We start from the raw sequence: 10,111 nt of genomic DNA, 5'->3' as shown, positions 1-10,111 counted from the left end.
TTATTCTATTCTTAAGCCTCCTCTCTTCCTCTGCCCTTCGAGACCTTCCAGTTTCATTTTTTGTTTCTTTTATTTCAAACCTACTGGATACCTCTCTGTAACTGGATGTTGTCGATATCTGCCTTCCATGAACATCGCCATCCCTGGTTGATATTTGAATTCATATTTTAACCGTCATAATTTGATGCATCAGACAAATGTTATACTTTAAATTGAAACAATTTGAAATAACTATTCATCATACAGTTGTCCTGTTTCTTTTTTTCAAAATTGCTATTACTTATGTGTGTACCGATAAATATTATATTTGAAAATATTTAGATTAAATAAAACATGAACAAAGATTATAGATTTTTTATTTATAAATTTTAGACTAACCATAGCTATTTATACCAGCGCCTAAGACATCAGATACCACCAGCAGAGTGCATATGGAGGCTAATGTGAACTTCATGCTGCAGTTAGTAGACAAGATACGTTTGAAAAAAAAAACACATATGATAAATCGTTTATGGCAAACCATAACAAAATGAATAAACCTATTCAAAGTCTATTCATTTTTCAAAAAAATGCAAGTGATTATATTTTATATCTTTGTGCTGCATATTCAGGTAATGGAATGGAATTTAAAAAAATGTAATGTAATCCAAAAGTGTAGTGTATATCCGAGACTCGTACGATTTTAATATAACTCTTAATTTTGAGTGTTTTATGGTTCATGGAATTTAAATGCGCAAAAATACGTAGGATAAAATGCACTAAGCCTTAATGATTAATTTACAAACAACTAAGCTTATATGCCACAATTCAAGCTAAATCAATATCTAGGTCCTATATTAACTTATAATGTAATATACATTTTCGCGATATTATGAGGCGTTTCCTTCAGTAGAGCAAAAGGAAAATTTAATCTATTGCGGAGAATTTTCTTTAACTTTGCATGATGAAAGAGAAAAAGAGTGATATTTTCTTTTTAAGAATGATCTGACAAGGAAAAATCATTTCTAGGGGCGGCTCAATTATCCTTTTATTTGTCTTTGTAAAAAATGGCGTATATTTAAGTAATGTCGAATCTTTATTCGTTTATCCTTTAATTTATATTAGATTTATCCATTCACATTTTCGTATTTTCATCCAATACTTTAGAATAGTTTTTTTATAACAATATCAGTAGAATACAAGTTTGCAAATTCATTCATTTATAAATTACCATATGAATAAAACTGCTGAACAATCATCAATATGTTTCTGTTTAATATAATGATATCATATTCAAACTTATAATGTAAAAGTTGTAAGAGTGGTTTTTATTTTGAATCTAAAGGGATATGGACTCCTTTAGCGAGCGTTTTAAGTTTCATTATTATAAAAAAAATGATTATTATAATACTTATAAAATATAAATGTTATCAAAAAACTTTAACTACGAATAATTATGCAAACTTATCTGTTTGTATGCTTAAATATCTTTTCAACTAACCTGAAAATAGAAATGAAGAAAACAAACCCCAAAACAATATTATATACAAATTTAAACTTACCTTATTTCTCTTAGTTAAGTTAAACTATGGTCACAAATTTCACAATGGTGTCCTTTCTGAACAAATGCTTCGTATTTATACTCGAATGTAACGTATTTAATACCATTTGGTTCAGTAAAAACTGCTACTTCATCAAATTGAGGATTTACACATCTCTGTCCATTGACATATTAATTACCTCAATACAAAGTAGTATTACATTAGTATTACATTAGACAACTTTCTTTAAAAGGAAACAAAATGCATCGCATGATTATTTCGACAATAAACAATCAATGTTTCTAATCAATATTGTTGTTTACACGTTTGTCAGACATGGTGTTAATACTTGCACGTTCATAGCTGACCACACTCAATCAAACGTGGTATTTTACATTTCCGCAGTGATCTTGCGTTCCCTTTTGAACACACAGGAACCGCACATAGCTTATATTTTTATCTATTTGTTATAAAAATTATATATTATATTTTTGTCGTAACAATTCTACTTCATTTGATAATAGAATGATGACCTATGATTAAGCCTTTTACTAGTGTAATTTTCCGATTAGAATGAGCTCAATGTTGTCTTCTGTAATTCATTTTATTGTTAGTCTATGTATTGTTGTTCTTACATGTACCATAGTAAAGGAAACATGTTTAATTATAATTTTAGTTCGTTTGTGTAGGATACTTTAACCTTATAAACAGCCTTGAAGCTGTTCCTGGAAACAATCAGAACAAGGCAATGAGTGCACAGTTTCTTGCTCTATGAATCAACGGTTTGACACTGACGGGTTTGAATTCAAGCAGCTAGCGATTCTTAGATTACTAGTTCGACGCTTACCTCTCAGTCATGCCGTTACACCTGGATAAGAGTTTAACATAGTAATTGTATTCCATTAATAAATTCAAGATTTATTGATATTGTCACGAATCTAAGGAGAAGAAAACGAAACGTTAACAGAGTTTGGGTGCAGTATGAAGTCTATGGTGCAATTAAAACAATGAGAATTCACCCGAAAATTTTATTACACATGTGTTTATGTATGGCACAAACGGTAATTATTGAAAATTATTAACTGCAACTATTGTTGAGAAGAAACGAAAATGTGAATGTGCTAAAAACCACCAGGTGTTCATAAAGATGTCCTGGAATTACAAAATAAAAGAGTTTGTTCTGAACTAAGCATTTTTGAGAACCATACCATATGTCCCTTGATTTTAACAATGTTAAAGATCCTGTAACACATTATTTTTATGGTTTTATATACAAATTATGATGCTCAAATTAAGATTTATCGATATTGTAAGTTTCAAAAAACATTATTTATAAAGATATTACCGAATTTAATATTTCATGTAAATAAAGGAAGGTAATTAGAATTTAGTTTTCTATAAATTCTAAGTCAATTTTTCCAATAAGAAATGAATGCATATAAATTCTGGTGACATGTCCGGGGTCCGTACTCGACAGCGCAAGCTGCATTTTGTGCCCGAAAAGGCGGATGGACCCTCATTAAGCATTAACTACATACATACATATGCAATCTCAATTACAAAACATACATGATCTTTAATATTCGAGTAAAAACGTAAATTCGTATTCCAATTAGTCATGTTGAAATTTGATATCTGTTGCACTTTTTGGAGTAAAGGAAATGTTAGTTCTTTAAAACATAAAAAATAATTCAAAATGGAACTGTAAGATTCATTTTAAACAAAAAACAAAAAATCTTTTAGGATAGGAAATATAACATCCCTTATAGAATGTACGGGCGACTTTTTACAGCCCCCGTACGGCACAAACAAAACTGATGTGGCGATAAAATAGAGAGAAATAAAAAATCCTTTATGAATGAACAAAACGACATAATTGAAAATGTTGCAGATTCAGTTTGATAGAACCTGTTCATGAATGGTAATGGAAAATGTTACTGTCCACGCCGATTTGCCGAATTGTGCTTATTATCATAACTTGAAGTGATTCGCGATGACACGATGGTCTGTTTGCAAAAAATGACGAATGCATTACTTTTGGTGTAAATTCAATTCAAAGCTTAACAGTCCTTAAGACAAAAATGTAATTACCAAAAAAATTACGAAAACAAGCAAAAATGTATCTTCGAAAAAAGATACTCTTTCGAGGTAATACTGCTTTGACTTGTGTGTAGGTCATCGTTTTGTTCATTCATAGATCTGGAGCCTCGAGATACTTAATTAAAACCCGCAAGTTATCTGTGAAGAACTATGTAAAAGCATGTTTGTTGAAATTGACAGAGCATCTAATATATAACGTTAGCATTAATCAATTAACAAAAATTTAAATCTAAGAAACACTGTAAGAAATGTATGTGTTACTAATTGAAACTGTAGTGTTTTGTTTAGTATTCTATTTCTAAAATTGAAGAATACATCCTGATTATTTTTTCATTCGCAAGACCCTTGACGCTTGTATGTTGTAATAGTTAAGAGCGTTTCGGACTTTTGGGCTTTATCTTTTAATTTTTAACGTGTCTTTATGACAAGTGTCTCTATGATGGTTTCACGATTACTACATTGTTAATCATTGTGTATGTTTTGAATAAATTCTTTTTATTTTTATGCTTAGTTACGAGTTAAAATCACATTTCTTCAATAATAGGTTGGTATAGGATACAAAAAGAATCAATAAAATCTACGTATTCTGTTGTTGTTTTTACATGTACCATAGTAAAGGGAAATGTATTAAAGTTAAATTTTAGTTCGTTTGTGTAGGATACTTTGGGCTTATAAATACTCATGCAGCCGTTGCTTGAACCAATCAGTACAAAGCAATGAGTGCACAATTTCTTGCTCTTGGAAACCACGGTTTGACACTGACGGGGTTTAAACTCATGCAGCTAGCGATTCTAAGATTACTTTTTCGACGGGTTAACCTCTTAGTGATGCCGCCACACCAGGATTATATTGTAAAATATTAATTGTATTCCATTAACAAATTTTAAAACTTATAATATTGTCATGAATCTGAGAACCAGAAACGAAACTTAACCAGAGTATGGATGCAGTATTAAGTCTAGGATGCAATTAAAACAATGAGAATTCATCCGAATATTTTATTAAACATGTGTTTATGTACGGCACAAAATGTTATTATTGAAAATTATTAACCGCAACTATTGTTAAGAAAGAAACAAAAAATGTGAATGTGCTAAAAACCACCAGGTGTTCATATAGATCATACATCGCCTGTGTAATAAATGACCAAGCCATGCGGAAATCTCCTGGTAATGTTCTTTGGTTTAGGGCTTTAAGCCTTTTCATGTGCAAAGAAGACCCTCTCAAGTTGTACAAAATCGAATTTGCATTGGAATTGGTCAAATGGTTTTTGAACGGTAGGCTCGTAAAATTGATGTTTTTTTCCGAAATTTATATAGAGAAAGAACAACTCGCCTGTGCAAAAAATGACCAAGCCACGCGGAAATCTCCTGGACATATTACTTGGGTTAGGGCTTTAGGCCTTACAACGTTCAAAGAAGACCCTCCAAAGTTGTACAAAATTGAATTTTCATTGGAATTGGTCAAATGGTTTTTGAACGGTAAGCTCGTAAAATTGATGTTTTTTCCCCTGAAATTTAAATAGAAAAAGAACAAATCGCCTGTGCAAAAAAATGACCAAGCCATGCGGAAATCTCCTGGAAATGTTCTTTTGGTTAGGGCTTTAAGCCTTTTCATGTCCAAAGAAGACCCTCTGAAGTTGTACAAAATCGAATTTGCATTGGAATTGGTCAAATGGTTTTTGAATGGTAAGCTCGTAAAATTGATGTTTTTTCCCGAAATTTATATAATAAAAGAACAAATCGCCTGTGTAATATATGACCAAGCCATGCGAAAATCTCCTGGTAATGTTCTTTGGTTTAGGGCTTTAAGCCTTTTCATGTGCAAAGAAGACCCTCTCAAGTTGTACAAAATCGAATTTGCATTGGAATTGGTCAAATGGTTTTTGAACGGTAGGCTCGTAAAATTGATGTTTTTTCCGAAATTTATATAGAGAAAGAACAACTCGCCTGTGCAAAAAATGACCAAGCCATGCGGAAATCTCCTGGAAATGTTCTTTCGGTTAGAGCTTTAACCCTTTTCATGTGCAAAGAAGACCCTCTCAAGTTGTACAAAATCGAATTTGCATTGAAATTGGTCAAATGGTTTTTGAACGGTAAGCTCGTAAAATTGATGTTTTTTCCACGAAATTTATATAGAGAAAGAACAACTCGCCTGTGCAAAAAATGACCAAGCCACGCGGAAATCTCTTGGACATATTACTCTCCTGGAAATGTTCTTTCGGTTAGGGCTTTAACCCTTTTCATGTGCAAAGAAGACCCTCTCAAGTTTTACAAAATCGTCTTCCAATTAGTAATGTTGAAATTTGATAACTGTTGTACTGTTTGGAGTAATGGAAATGTAAGTTCTATAACTTATAAAAATAAATCAAGATTGAGCTGTAAAATTCATTTTAAGCATAAAACTTCATAAAGCATACTGGCTTTGATGTGGTTACAAATGAATGTGCAATTTCCACACTATAAGTCTAATTTACAAAGCTAGTAAATATCTAAAATTTTGATCTTTTACAGCAATGAAAGATGTAAGATCAAATAGTGGCATAGACGATAGTTAGACACATTTTAAATAATATGATAGAAAACTTTTGTTCCGCTAGTGCAAAAGTTTTGAATTCAATACTTTGCAATAATTACTGCACATATTCAGTGACATCTGTTTAAGTTATGTATAAAACCATTAAATAATGAAAAAGATACGTCTATGATTACCGTAAGATACGTGTGGCATTGTGTTAATGATTATACCCTGAAGTAATTGACGATGACACGCAGGTCTGGCTGCAAAAAATGAGGAATAAAAACACTCTTTGCGGAACTTTGATATTTGGTTTTAATTCAAATATTACCAGTTCATGAGGCAAAACTCGCTCGGTCTTTGAATTGATACGTTAACTTTTTATCCAAAGATCTGGAACATTGACGGAAAAATTGAAAAAAAGTCTTAAAATCCAAAAGTTATTTGTAAAGAGCTCTATAAAACACGTTTGTTGAAATTGGCATAACATCTATAAAATTGTAAGATAAATTAATTAATAATGATCGAGGAAAGACTCGAAAAATATATATATGTGTTACTAAATGAAACTGTGGTGTTTGTTAAGTGTTCTATTTCTAACACTGAATACTACATCCTGATTATTTTTTCCATTTGCAAGACCCCAGGCGCTTGCATGACGTAAAAGTAATGTACTGAGTTTTATCTTTTAATTTTAACTTGTTTTTATGACGGTTCCACGGTTACTACGTTGTCAATCATTGTGTATGTTTAGTTTTAGCTTTATCGCTAGAAGTATATTTCGATGTTTATTCTAATAGCAAAGCAAGACTCAATATATTTTTAATGTAATGTTGTCAAACTTTGTCCGAAGTAGAAATAAACACAAATAACAGGTAAGCATTACAGGCTTAACAAGATTATGATTGTTGTAAAACACCACACAGCGGACGACCTCTTAATCAGATTTGAGAACAATTTGTCAGCAAGAATACAAACCTTTTTTGTGATTAGTTACAAGTTTAAATCACATTGCATCAATACATTTAGTTTATTAATCAATTTCACCTTGTTTTGTTTGTTTTGCTACGAAAATACTTAATTAGGTATAGATTATTTGTAAGCAGAAACAAATGTGAGTTACCATATAGGAAACATAACAATGTTTAATCCTTCATTGGATGTAAACTTATTTTTTTTATAATTCTCACTGTGAATTTATCAACTTAACTTGTTGATTTATAAATCAGAAATCCACTGAAAGCTTAAATATAACTTACGAAGTATTGTTTCAATGTGGTAATACTTTGAGACTACAACAAATCATGAAAGGAAAAAGGTCCCCGATTTCATTTTGGTGCGATGGCGGCAGTGTTTTTCAGAAAATGAGCAAGATCTTATGGTATCATGAATTTGGTTCTTACCTTAAATGTTTAAAGTTACATTAAATACATATGTAAAAATAATTTTTGCCGTCGACCTAAAAACCAAGCATTCTACAGTTTTATTAACCTTTTTGTACAGTATTGTTGTAAATATCATCAAATATTGTTCATAAATAAGGATTTTAAATGGAAAACCCCACGGTAACACTAAAGTTCGTATACGAATTTTAACATGCAAATGAAGACTATAATCAGCTCTTGTATGCGCTACGTCAAGGTGTTATCGTTGCTATCCGGAACACAGCAAATATAAGATTTTCTTGTGCAAACACACTTTGACCGTTTAAGTTTCACGGTGCACTAGGCCTGGGGTTCAGAAAAAATAATCATCTCATAAAAAGATTAAATTTGTTTGAAAATATCCTTTACAATGCGGAAATATACCGTTAAATTAGGATTGCTACTTATAGTCATGTTTGTTGATTTAACATTGATGTACGGATGATCAGAAGGCGGAGTTTCTTATGCAAACAGAAATTGTATTTCCGAATTCGCCACAATGAGGTTGCACATTTGTATGACAATAAAACTCATTTTTGTTGTCTGAACACCAAAATAAGATCTGGATTCGATATGAAACCCAATTTATTAATGAAATGTCGTTATTTCTTTTTTTTTTATGAAATTTATTAAATGTAACTTTAAACGTGTTTGCTACTTTTTACCAAAAAAGTCACCTTTATTAGACTAATGTGGCAAAAATTGTTTTATTTATTTAGAAATCAAATATAAGAAAGATGAGAAACATTTTGTCCTGAAAATATTATCTTGTTTAAATTTTCCCCAAATATTGTTGTTGAACACGACTAAAGTAGGGGACAGAGTAGTCACTCCATGGAGCTTTATATTACATGTTATAAAAGCCTCTGCTCTCCTATAACCGTTTGAATAAACCTTGTGGAAGTGACACTCAAAACTAACAAAACCGAAAGATACACGTATAAAAACATATGAGTATTTGTAATATCTTGCCATGTTTAGTACACATACAATGTTGTGAAAGCGAATGTTTTATAGGCAAGAACAATGGCCCTACTCATATATCTTTTTTGACATCTTATTTTTCTGGTATTGAAATACTTAAAAATATAATAAAAATAATTAAAACATGATTGTAGCAAAGACTTGTTTCCATTTCTCACAATCACAAAATATTTGAGGCGAAAAAAATATGTTGGACAGGTTTGGAACAACAAGAATTTAAAAAAAGCAGGAAAGGTAAAGTGTCATGTGTGATGAAGGTTTACGATGAAAATATGTGAGACCTTTTACATGCTTACTTGTAACGATTTTACCAGTTAAATCACGTACGTATATCACATAAACTGACAACATACTAGAGAGATATGGATGTCAAGTCCGAAATGTCTCTGAGTTAGTACCTGTTTTTAAAAAAGTCTAAAAAGAATTCCCCGCTGTTTGCAACAAAGGTGATAATCGAAAATAATATCCGACATATTTTGTGTTTGTTTTGGGTTTTACGTCACATCGACAAAGTATTGGTCATATCGCGACGTTCCAGCTCCGTGCATTATTTCTATTAGAATGTATTTATTAAATGTAATAATTATAAATACTCTTAATCTTTATCAAACATAAACTCGAACAATACCGAATGGATTGAATTTCATTTAAAACAATAATTTTTGGGCATAAAGAACTCTTTGATAGCGAAAGCAGCTGTACGAGTAGATAGTCTGCTGCAATTTCGACCACCCTTGTAAAATACAAGCATTTATATCAACTGTTAACAGATGCTGTTTCTTATAAAAGAGATGAAACCTTGTCCACTTTTATTGTTTTTTGTGACTGTCCAGCCCATCCTTGACACATTTTTAGGCAATTTCGGCTGGCATTCACAGTCTTGTCCATTACACAAATGTGCTCCAACATAATTGTGATCTTCTATAACATTCGACTGTTTCTTTAATCGCCGAGAATTCACAACTTTCTTGTAACGGCCTGTTTTATCGCGGACTTTCATTTTGACATTTACGGTGAAGGACGTTTCATATAATCTCTCAACAAAGTGGTGGATTTCAAACATCCGATAATTTCAACGAATCGTCGGGAATTTGGATATTATATTGTTAATATACCAAACAAATAGCAGTTATTTAATTTTTGTTTACAATACTTTTTACGAAAACGCAATTTGTAACGTTTATATTTTTTAGAGAATAACTAAGCCGACCTAAGCCGAGTAATCCCGAAGTACCTCCGTAACCGTTACGAGGAAGGGCGGAGTTAGGCGAAATTTCACGATCTAATGATGGGTCTAAGACCTTAACTAAAGTGTATACACACTTATTTTCTTCTATCCGATATGATAGATAAGTTTGGCAATTGGTGTAAATAAGACAATGCTATCTTGAGATTCTCTATACTTTATGTAAATATAGTATACTATCTCAAACGAAAAACCTTATTTATATATGTCGGTTCAAATCAGGATATATATGTTATTGTTTTTTTTTATTTTCGTGTAAATCGACTTACTGTTTAGTATATAGTAAATAAAATATGATATTTTTGTGCAGTCACAAAACT

This window comes from Ruditapes philippinarum, unplaced genomic scaffold, assembly GCF_026571515.1.
Source record: "Ruditapes philippinarum isolate M1 unplaced genomic scaffold, ASM2657151v2 ctg5379_1_1_1_1, whole genome shotgun sequence".
NCBI classification, from domain to species: Eukaryota; Metazoa; Mollusca; class Bivalvia; order Venerida; family Veneridae; genus Ruditapes; species Ruditapes philippinarum.
Note: the sequence above shows the minus strand (reverse complement) of the source record.